This window comes from Pholcus phalangioides, unplaced genomic scaffold (genome assembly GCF_987345545.1).
Source record: "Pholcus phalangioides strain wild (caught in Gottingen) unplaced genomic scaffold, Ppha-v1.0 ptg000018l_1, whole genome shotgun sequence".
Taxonomy (NCBI): Eukaryota; Metazoa; Arthropoda; class Arachnida; order Araneae; family Pholcidae; genus Pholcus; species Pholcus phalangioides.
Window position 1 is genome coordinate 19,281,590 of NW_028301611.1, and position 12,213 is coordinate 19,293,802.

Sequence of the window (12,213 nt, forward strand, 5' to 3'; positions counted from 1 at the left end):
AGACTTTGTCCCTAATATAATCTAGGCTTAGTAACTAAAGACAAAAGAAGAAGCGATCGATCCATCTATATACCGCCTATATTTATCCTACCTAAGGTACACGCTGCATAGCTAGTCATACATATATAAGCAGCCACTAGAATAAAGAATATATTTTATAAAAAAAAATGCAATTTATTTTATTAATTTCTGAAATTATTTCCCAGACTCTCGTCTAGAAAATGTCTACAAGGAGAAAAAAATAGCCCCGGAATTGGTATTTCCATTTACCCTTCAGAAGGCTGAGTTGATGGTTCGCTCTGAGCTTGTCACATAATTGAATGTTAAAAAATAAACGTGAATAAATATATTCAAATTTCATGCAGAAACTATTTCCTATTACTGTTTCGAAGGAAAAAAAATCTCCAACTTCAGTACTTGGAATTGCTTTTATTATGGTGTTTATTTAGATGCTCATTTCGCTAGTAAAAAACTCGCTAGTAAAAAGCTATAAGAAATAAACTAATTAGGACTGAAATGAATTTCTAGACAGCTACACTGGAGTTTGGATAAGAAAATCTAAGGGACTGTGAAGTACTGAACAACTTAAAAACTACTAGACACTCGATGAAACCGAAATTTCTTAAAATTGAATCAACTTCAATGAAGAACAAACCGCTATTCGTTCGCTTGAATAATTAAGTACAGTAGAACTTGGTTAATTTCAATTTTGGATAATTTGAACTTTTACGAGCTGCCCTTGAGTTTTTGAGCTAATTTAATGTTAAAATTTCTTGTAAATTCAATTTTGTTTTTCAAATTTCTTATATATATATATATATATATATATATATATATATAGCTAATTCGAAGTTGAAGAAAAAGAAATTGGAAGGCTGTGTCATAGCCACGGACGCAAATTCTGACGCGAATGCGTTATTTGTGCCTTGAATCGCGTGGTAAGTACTGACAAAATCAAATTGATATTATTGGATTTGACTTTGGAATAGAGAGCCAACAGATAAATGTCGTCCCTTTGCGTTGCGAGCTTCTCGAGATATAGCGTGAAACCATTTCGTTACGAATGCAGGCAGCGGATTTAGTATCCAGACCGGCAGGCGTAATAACATCCGTAGAGTATCATCAAATTCGTCTTCCGAATAGCTAAAAGAAAATACCATAGGCGACTCTATTTGTGTTTCTTGCCTTTTGAGATACAGCGTAAAACAATTTCGTTTCGAAAGCTGGCTTCGATCATTGTGCCTAGACCGAAAATAGTATTAAAACCAGAGTAGTATCATTTGATTTGTCTTAAAAATGCTTATCCGACTACACCATTGCCTTCTATTTTCTTTGTGAACCTCTCGATACATAGCTTAAAACAATTTCGATACGATAGTTGGCCGGGAGCCTGGTGCCCAGACCAGAAGAGGTATTGAAACCAAAATGATACCATTGGATTTTTCTTAACAAGATCTACTCGCATATATCAAATCACTGATATATTCTGAATACTTCTTGAGACATAATCGTCTAAATTATTTCGTCACGCAACTTTTTGCGAATGCACCCAGTATCTTCGGATGATTTTAAAGACGTATTCACGTCAAAAAAAATCGTGGTTTTTGTATGAGCAAATTTAGTTTGGGAAAAACACTATAAACAGAAGGGCTACCTTTCTCACGACCAAGTTGTTATAGAAAAAAACTTCGAAAGCCAAAAACGTAATTTGAAAATTCTGACGCAATGTCAGCACACTATGAATGCCGTTTTTTCGATCTTGACTTCTGGTTCGAACAGCCACGCTAATACTTGTCTGCTGAGCAACGTGAAAAGAAATGTGGAGCCATTCCTGATGATATACCCAGGTTTTATGACACCCTTTTGATAAAACCGAGTGCTTTTTTCTTTGAAAACGGCACCCTTTTGTATGTTAAAACGTACGTCAGAATTTAATTTGCTTTCGCGTTAGATTTATTTTTATTAGTAATTCAAATCGACAAATGAAAATACCATTGTTTATCGGAAATGGAATAAACTTCCGTGATCTAATTTCATAAAAAGCCTATCCATGTTGAATGAATCCAAAAAATTTTTTGCTTAAATGGGGAGTGAACTATTTTAAACTACAAAAAATGCTAATTTGTAAGTTTTAGGTGTTTCTTTTTTTCTTCGATAATTTAATGCCCATTTTAACATTGTTCAGCTGGAGTGCATCGAGCATGTACTCGATACGAGTTATGTTGTTCAACCTACGGATGAAGGTGTACTGTTTGAAATCTGAAACTTTTTATCGTCTTCTATGGACAAAGAAAGTATCTCGAAAAGTACAAAAAAATAGTTATTAATTACTAAAATTTGGAAAACAATTTTGTAACTGATGATGAAATTTCAACAATTAATAATTATTATCTTATGTGAATATTGATGCTCAAGTGGCAAGGAAAGTTTTAGTCATTTTACTTATCCAGGACAGATTAATTGGATAATTAAAATACTTTGGATAACTCGAACTTTTTCCAGTGTCTTTGGACCACGGGTTGCAGTCAGGTCTAGATTTCAATTGGGGAAGAATATAGATGACAGGATATTTCCCCTAACGAACTTGAGGTGACCACCGATAGAGGGAGCTTTATTTTCCCACCCAACTCGTTAATGACAGTAAATTACGATATAGCGAAATGGCCGGAGTTGGTGTTTGGCGAAGTAGCGATTTTGGACTTCGAATTAACCAAGTTCGACTGTATTCCCTTCTTTATAGGAGCAGCTACTTAATCACTAACACTGCTGGTTTCAAAAATAATAAATGATCCATGGCACTCGAAAAGAGGGACCAAAAATTTAATCTTTACTTCAGTTTCTTTTGTCTTCAGCTGATATCAAGAATTTTACAAATACTTTCGTGGAACCAAAAAGTACGAAGAGAAAAAGTGTATCACCCCTGAGAGATAGCTTCTTTGCAGCAACTTCGATACTGCAGTGAATCGCATTTTTAAGGATTTACAGGGGCAATTCCGTGTTCTGTGCGTTGATGTTGAAGGATTACAGCAGGGGTGCATGCACCACCATCCAGCCCGCGAAGGTTGCTCCGAAAGAAAAGTATCAAATGTAAGCACTTAAGATATGTACCTAGGCTGACCATATTTACTCCAGAAAAATACGGAAATTCGGTAAGTTCGTATACGAAAATACTGGTTACGGTTAGCGTTAAAAAGTTGTCAAAGGTAAGCAAAAATGTCGTATAACACTGAAAAAATAATCGCTAATGGTGGGAAATGAAGCGCTACTGCGAATCGCAGTATATTAAAATATAATTCACGGGGACGTTCAATTTGACAAATGTGGGAGGGGGAATATTTATACGCGTTTTTGTGGTTGAATATAGTGAACGTATAAATTTTACAATTGACGCTCCTTATAACGTTATTCCATTATAACGACCAGTTCTAATTTTTTCCCATCCTCTCCTCCCATGTTATTTTTAATCCAATATAACGACTAAAAAATACCATTCAATTCAATACAATGTCCTAACTCGGTTCTGCCCCCGTCCCCTTTTGCAAAGAAATTTACAAAATCCGTGTTTTTCGCTTTCCAAAATTGTATTAGATACCCTTGATATTGGAGGATTCGGTACATAGTTGCGAGTATGCAATAAATTTTTAAAATTTAGTTAATTCTTTTTATTAAAATTTCATTATTTTCTGATTTGAGAGATGTCTCCCATTTAAAAAAGTCTTTTTGCAGAGAACAGACAGATCTTTTACATGTTAATTACATAACATGAAAAATCAAGCATTTACCATCTTCACTTCAAAATATGTAAGGAAGATGGCAGGACCAGTAAGAGCACCGATGCGCCCGAGTGGCGCAGTGGTAAAGATGCTCGTCTTCCACTATGAAGATTACCATCAAGGTCCATGGGTTCGAATCCGGGCATAGAACATCAGAAGCAAGTTCTTTACCTACCGAACCTAGGGCGACCACCGATGGATGGAGCCTTCATTTCCCACCCAACTCCACTGGTTGGAAATTGCTGTATGGCGATATATGGCCGGAGTTGGTGTGCGGTGAAGTAGTAGTAAGAGTACCGAACAAGCTCAACTCTCACAACATAAATACGTGAGGACTACGGTTACCAGATTGCCTTCTTTAGGAGAACATCCTCCTTTTTGATGACATTTCAAGCGTCAACCCACGTTTCAGAAAATTTGCCCTTTTGTCCTCTTCTTCAGTTTTCTGGAATGTTTTTTCTGGGGGAAATTTTTTTATCCTGAAACATTATTTTCTGTAATATGTTTTTTCCACACGCATTTATACACGCTTTGACCAACCGTCGTCGGAATTCCCAGAACACAAGAACCCAAGTTGCCTCCAAATCGGGGATTTGCTATTTTAACTACGACCCAGCTTGCTCCAGGGCAATATGAAAAGACAGTCTAAGAAACATCTCTGGAAGAACAAAACCTTAACATCCATTTTGAAAATACCATTGTCTGCTCATCAACAACTAATGCCATATACAGAAGTGGGGATGGAGGAATTACCTCTTCCATAAAAAAATGAAGAAAATAGGATGTAAAAAACACTCAATGCTGATTATTATGGCAAAATCGCATCTGGCAAAAAAGTAACGGTCCCGAAAGAAAAACCTTCTGAGGATAGAGAAAAAAATAGCTCTCACCCTGCCTCAGGCGAAACAATAAAACTGACGAGACTGCGGGAGCAATCCGTTAAAAGTGAGGGAAGGCGGATGGATACGTGTTGTTGTTTTTTTCTATTTTTTTAGTAGTTCTCGCATATAAAATTATTGTGGTGGCAGGTTTTTGTTCGTTTAATTTGGCCATCTGTTGAGTAATTGGGGAAAGTGACGTTACAAAGGGTGAGCACGCAAGCATCCTCCTTTCTCAGTTTTTTGAACGTCGTAACCTACGTTCGGAGGCCACCACACATACAACTAAAAACGCGCATTCTGTTATAAACCGATTCGTTAGGATGCATAAAAGGTAACGTTGCAGTAGTAGCAAAACCTTTCGGCCCAGTAGAAGGTTCCAGAGTGGAAACTTTCCTTGTGGGAACAACATTCATTAAGAATCCAAATAAACTCAAAAAAGTTGAAAGACCGCATCAGGTATGTAGAGTAAAATCTTCATGCGCTTCACAACAAGAAAAGCCGATGCGCAAATGGCCTATCTCCCAGCTCACATGTAGCTAATAGATTGCGTACAGTGTACACCACGTACGCGATTCCGAGCGTCTACGGTGCCATCGGAAATGATTCGTGCCCCCCACCCATGACACGGTCAAGGTCCAGAATATTGCGATCACGAGTTGGTGTGATTAAGAAAAGCTAGCGGTGGCAAAGAAATGTAGACGAACGCCGTTTTAATCCAGCTTAGAAATGTGGTTTTTCTTACAGCTGCATCCTAATGATGATTCCTGACAGATTTTGACCATCAAATAATCTCTGACAATTCAAATAGGTGATTTAAAATTAGATTAAAATTAACAATTAGTAAACTAGCAATTGATTCAGCATGGCAGGACTCTCTGCTATCGTGGACGTTCAATGAGCCAATTGCCGTGGTCTCAATGAATCGTTCATTATAAAAGTATTCATATTTGATCGATTTGATTCTTTTAAATATATATTTGAATATTTACTGAATAAACGGTGTTCCAGAGGTACCTCATGTCCGCCTTGTCGCGGGTGTCGGGTCGGGGCTGGGGGGGGGTCGCGCCAGCGCTGCTGTCCTGGCTTTGTTGAGCGGGGATGCGCCCTGGGATTGGGGGTTTGGGTGTGGGGGTGTGGTTGTGCTGCTTGGGGGGTTGGCGGGATGTTGGTCCGAACCGGGTATGCTTGCCGGTTTGAGTTTTTTTCCGGCACGCCCACGATCTCACTGATCAATGAGCTTATATCGCAAAAGCGACAGAGCCTGGGCATGCTCGGTTCTATACTATACTATACTATACTACCTCATGTCCGCAAGGGAAATGACTTCCTGTCTGGGTGCCTTCTGACTCCAAAGTAGTAGCAAAACACCCATATACTCCTTATAAGAGGTAGACCCAAAAGTATCTCGTAATTCGTATATATAAAGGGTCTAACTACCTGGAAGTTGAGTCAAGACGGAGGGGGGTAATAAAAGAATATAGTCAAGTATGGCCCATGAGCGAAAAAAGACCTACATACGCAGCTCATAACTTGAGAGATCTTATTCTCATTGAAAACTATGAAGAAGTAGAAGGAAAATTATGAAGTAGGAGCCCCCCCCCCCCCCACATGAAAATAGTCTAAAAATAAGTCTCTTTTTTTGTTATCCATATACATCATAATCTTATCATGATAAGAGGTAACATTTGGTGAGGAAATAAGAGCGTAAATTCTCCGATGCATCGACTGACACGCGTAGTCTCGGTTTTTGTCTGAGACATGACATCGTCATTACATGGAGCATAAGTAAACTTTATATATCCCATAATGCAACATTCCTTCGGCTATCACGAGTTTGAAGTGACTATATTGTGTTTGCAGACTCCCGCACTAAAATCTAATGCATGTTTGTCCGACCGTCACAATGACTTGAACCAGAATCGATGGCGCAGACACTTTAGCACGAAATCATATTTCTTAGACATTTACATTTTTCTCAATCATGACTCGTAAAACTTTGAGATGGTCGTGATCTGAATAAATGAATTTTATACGAGATATAACTTATATTTAAAAATACATAAATGTTATGTTGTCATTATGCAAGCGAGTTTCGATTGAAAACGTTCCTTTGAAAAAGTTCTGTTAGATATTTCTTCGAGATTTTTTTGTATGTGTTACGGTAAATGTGATATATTACGAATAATCACCGAGCATTTCGGTAAGTTTCCTAAATTTAGCACTTTCACCGGCGATTATGCATAGTTACCGAAGTGTCGTTGGTAAATTTTATAAATTTCTAAATTTATTATTTTTATTAGTGATTATGCATAGTACCCAAGCGTCGTTGATAAATTTAATAAGCACTAAAAATATATCGTTTACCGATGATTTTACACAATATCCAAGCGTCTCATCGTTGGTAAGCATGAGAAATCGCACTATATGATACACTATACATGATAATTCATACATGTATTGCGTCATTATATCGGGGTACGATCGTGAAATTAGTAATCATTATATCTGGGGTCAGACTATATTCGTCATACATACTAGACGCATTTGGAATTTTTCTCACATTTATCAAATTTACACCAGGGTATTGTGCATAATCAGAGGTAAAGGCGATAAATTCCAATTATTCATCAAATTTACCAACGACACATGGTTATCGCGTATAATCATCGGTACAGGTGAGAAATTTATCAAACTACCAAGACTATTCCTTAGTATGCATAACAACCGATTATTATACATAATAACCGGTTGTTATGATTATCACATGATTATTATTATTATTATCATGATTATGATTATCACATTTACCGTAACATATAGATAACATTGTATAAATTTAAAAAAATATTTCCACAATAAATCATAATTGGTTAATTTTTTTCTGCGCGAACTCTAACGTTGGGATGCTCAACCTTTTCAATCAGCGGACCAGATATTCTGTATTTCTACAGCTCGCGGGCCAGTAACTTGTACACATACGGGATGATGATCAGATGACCCATACTTTACGGGACATTCCTGCATAATTTTTGCCGTGCCAAATTCAAAGAATTTCTAATTTTTGCTGAAATCAAATCATTTCTCTGACTTTCAAGTCATAATTATGACCTATCTCCTACTTTTTACTTTTTCTGGTATCTTCGTTAGGTGATTTACCTGTTGTGACCTGTTAAAATTTGTGTAAAACATCTAGTCATTTCCTCATAATGTATCCAGTTTTTGAAGGCCAGTTCCAGTTTGTATCCAGTTCTTAAGGCAGTGTTTCCCGACCCTTTCACAGATCGCTTAAGTGACCGGCGGTGCAGTTCCACACCACTTAAGTGATTTGCGGCGCTTAATCGGCCCGCGACTCAATTTCAGAGCACTTCAGCAGCAGCAGCGACACAATGTCTAAGCACTTAAGTGGGTAATGGTACCGTTCTACATCATTTTAGTGGCATGCGGTGCAGTCCCACGTCATTCAAGTAATCCCCTATAGCATATTTACAGACTATCGAGTGAATCGCGATACTGTACCAGAGCGCTTAAACGGCCCGTGGTACATACACTTCCACGTCACTCAGGTGACTCGCGGCACATTTATAGATCACTCAACTGACCCGTGACATATTTACATTGACGTGTGCACGGTTCCAGAGAATTTAGCGGCCCGTGGTCAGGGTTGGTAAAAGCCCGGGTTTTTTCAGTGTTTCCGGGTTTTTCGGGTTTATGATACTGGGAGCATGAAGAAAACAAATTATATATGCTGTAGCCTACATAAATATAATAGACCTGGTAATGCAGGGAAATTATTTATGTAATTATTATATCAGTGGTAGCTCATTACCGATAATTCTGGAGGGATCGTTTTGCATCTTATAATGATAAATGGGTTTTTCCAAGGGTTTTTCTCTCTAACCCCCTGTAATCTAAATAGCATTGAATACAATCTAAATTTCATTTATTAATGCACTTTTTCTTTAAATAGTGTATAGCAATGCAATAGCATTATTAGAAAGCAAAATGTTTGAGAGTAAGTGCAGTTTTAAGGTGTAATTTTTGGTTGGTTTTTCCATGGGGTTTTTTCAAGGGTTTTTTTACCCGGGTTTTCTTCGGTTGGGCCAAATCAGACGAATCCTGCCCGTGGTGCTGTTCCACACCACTTAAGTAAATAGCGGAACAGTTCCAGAACACTCAAGTGCCCCACGTACATTTCCACATGACTTAATTTGCCCGTGACACATTCCCAGATCACTTTAGTGGCCCGAGACACATTTACGGATCATTTAAGTGGACTGCGACACGTTTTCAAACCCGTGAAGTGGCCCGCACTCTTCTAAAGGTTAAGCACCCTCGATCTAGATTCTAAGAATAGATTAAATTGGCTGATTTGAACCTTGTTTTCTTTTCCTGGACTTTAGGATCCTTTCTGCTTTAGTGTAAATGCCCTTAAATAGTTTGAACTTTGCGTGTGCTCTTGCTACCGTCAAATCTTGATTTATTAAAAATTCTAGATACTAAGCATATCTTTTTTTTTCGCATAGATTACAGGAGTTGAATGGAAACATGTGCATAGAATAGGAAATGTTTTTGTAATCCTTGATCGTGGATGCAAAATTGGAATAACGAGCTCAAAAAAATTGAAAAAATGCACTGAAAACATCATGTTACAATACAAAAGTCACGGGCTTCTATTACTTCAATCTTCTGAACATGCTGAAAAACGTGCATGATATATTTTGTATACGTACTAACATTTGCCTTTATTCAATTCTGAATACAAATTAATACTAGCCTTTTAAATATATTCTGTGAACCTAATTTACAAAGAAATGTAAACCTATAATAATAATACTAACCAATGTGATCCGTTCATATGTTCATGTAGTTTTCTCGAGAACGTAAAAAGCATTAAATATCTTGGTATGTGCATCGATAGTAATTTAGAATGGAAATCACACGTAAAACATTTGCATAACAAATTAAGGTGCACGATTTTCAAGTTTTATCCTCTTGTTAAAATCGTGTTAGCATATTATAGTTAGTAGATAATGTTATCATCAAATAAACTTGATAACAATGTTAGCATCAAAAACTAGTACTAGTCGGGGTTTTAATCGTATATTTATACACGCATTGAAATTTATTTTGGCATATCATCGTAACTACATCACCCACTAACCTGCGTTTTAATATCTAATTTAAGTAACACTCCGATAGCCAGCCACAATGTGCATATACTTTTTTTCAGCATAATAAACATCTCATACGCATTTTTGAGTGTAAATTTCACGATGATTTTTTTATTTGTTTTATTTATTTATTTCTCTACTAATTCAACTCGAATTTATATTTTGTGATTACTTTGTGTTTTTATTTATTTTTTCGTCAAGTGTATGTAATAGTTTTTTAAGGCAATTGACTACGTGCGGGGCACTTTTTTTCTTTAAAAACAGTATGATTTTTACAAAACCTGTATGTTTTCGATCATAATACGATATCAAACAAAAAAAGTCGTGAAATTTCTGATATATTTCTAAACATTTTGAATAAATATAATGTTGTCAATATTAGCTTATTTTCAGCACTTCATTATACACTGAAAACTAAAGCATATATTAGAATAGTTTTGGGATTGTGTATGTTGCTATGAGTGTCACCTTTGCAATGAACTAAAACTTTTTAGGCACATAAAATATTCTCTGAGATATGGCAGCTTCTGTAAAATAATACGTGAGAATTTTGACAAAAAAAATTCAATACTTTTTTTTTCAAACAGCCGTAAAATATTAAATTAATTCTGAACATATTGCCGAGGTCCTAGTTCATTACACATCTGATGTTATTTAGAATGCTGTTAAAAATTTCATGAGAATATCTTACACAGTTTTTAAGAAATTCTGTTTCGCGTGGAATAAAGTAACGAAAAAATGAATCTTGAAAAAAAATAAAAAAAATTGTTTCTTGTGTTTGAAACTATTGTTCCAGATGATTTTAATTAGCCATAACATTGTACATACTTAACGTATGTACATATTTTCGACAATTTTCGAAAAACTCGTCATATAAACGTAGTCTGTTACCTTAGGCTCTTATAATTATAACCCCCAGTATGGGCAACTAATCGCCTCTTGGGAAATGATATATATAATGTATGAAAAAAATTAGAATCTAATAAATGAAAATAAAAATGAAATGAAAAAACCTCACTGAACCTCACTTTTCCAAGAATGCCGGTAATGGACCAGGCTTCAACATTCAAAAAGCTGTTGTTACCCCGTTCTCACGGTTTTTCCGGCTAATGCCGATGATACGGTATATTCACTGACTTGTTTTTGACCGTATCCGTAAGGATACCTTCACGTAAAAATCGTATCCTGAGCCCCTTACATAGGGCGGGGTTGATAGAGCTCCAGCCCTGGGTCCCCGCTCATCATCTTTTGTTTTTTCACGCTATAAATTCAATATAGCAATCAGGTGCCCGTGAAAAAAAGTCAGATCCGGAGACTCGCCAAAGATCCCAGTACAGAGGGACCCTAATATAGTATGTTGGGCATGTCCGAGCACAATACAATAATTAAATGGTAAAGCTAGACTAGCTTCAGAAATCACAGGACAATAAAATTTTAGTTCGATTCCTGACTGAAAGCTTTCTTCGAATGTTTTATGTTAAATGCGGTTATTTGTGGTGTGTAACAACTCATTACGTGCTTAAATTATTCCTGCTGATATATGGTTCAAAAATTTTTTATTTTATGGCTAGAAGAAACATGTTTACGACCACGTCTATGAGCAATGAATGTGCTTCTAAATGATTATAACACATTTGAATCAACAGGTTGAGGAGTTTTCAAGAAACCTGAAACCTTCAGGGAAGGGAAAAAAACCTTCAGGGAGTGGAAAAAACATGGGCATTATGTACAACAAACAATACAAAATTAAGCTTTTCGATTACAATACAATATGTATGTAAAAAAATTCAAATTACAAACCGAATTGTTACAATTTTTACTCACCTTATTGGTGGTCTAAGATTTGTTTCTTGCTAGAAAGAGTTTCAAAATTTCAATGGAATTTTTCTTTGAAAAAAGTTTTCTTTCTGAGAAATTCAATAAAATTCCCTGTTTCAACAACAAAACCTCTCTGAAATGAAATTTTTGTTGCCCGAACACACAGGTTCGGTCCACTCAGGTCGACCGATGTCCGGATGGACTTGTTTTACGAACGGAAAGAGAGACCAGAGAGAGTGAATGTCTGCGAGATGGAATGGAATCGCGCGCCGCGTTCGACTTTTGCCCGATAAACCGCCTTCAGGAGTCGATTCTCGGTCTTTTGCGACGGATGGCGCGCGTTTGTGGGCGGAGTTTTTCCCACGCGGTATCCATCATTTCTATTATTATTATTATTATTATTTTCACATTCTTGGTTTCAATAAACTAATGAGCACCCAATTAGAAGCTGATGAAAAGTTATACAAGAGTATCAAAAAAGAAGACATCACAGACGTCTATAATGGCAGAAGTAACGTTTTTTCAAGCATCCGTTGTTATAGATTCTATTTGATGTTATCAATTACAAAG

The 12,213-nt window shown here is 36.5% G+C and overlaps 1 protein-coding gene across 1 annotated transcript in view; it reads right to left on the bottom strand.

The window, feature by feature from the left end:
* Window positions 1-11,909, bottom strand: part of LOC149071803 (uncharacterized) — a 65,734-nt gene extending 53,825 nt beyond the window's left edge. The window contains exon 1 of the mRNA XM_089247777.1: window positions 11,650-11,909. The gene's annotated coding sequence lies outside the window, so the exon portion shown is untranslated. The remainder of the gene's footprint in view (window positions 1-11,649) is intronic.
* Window positions 11,910-12,213: the final 304 nt, after the last annotated feature.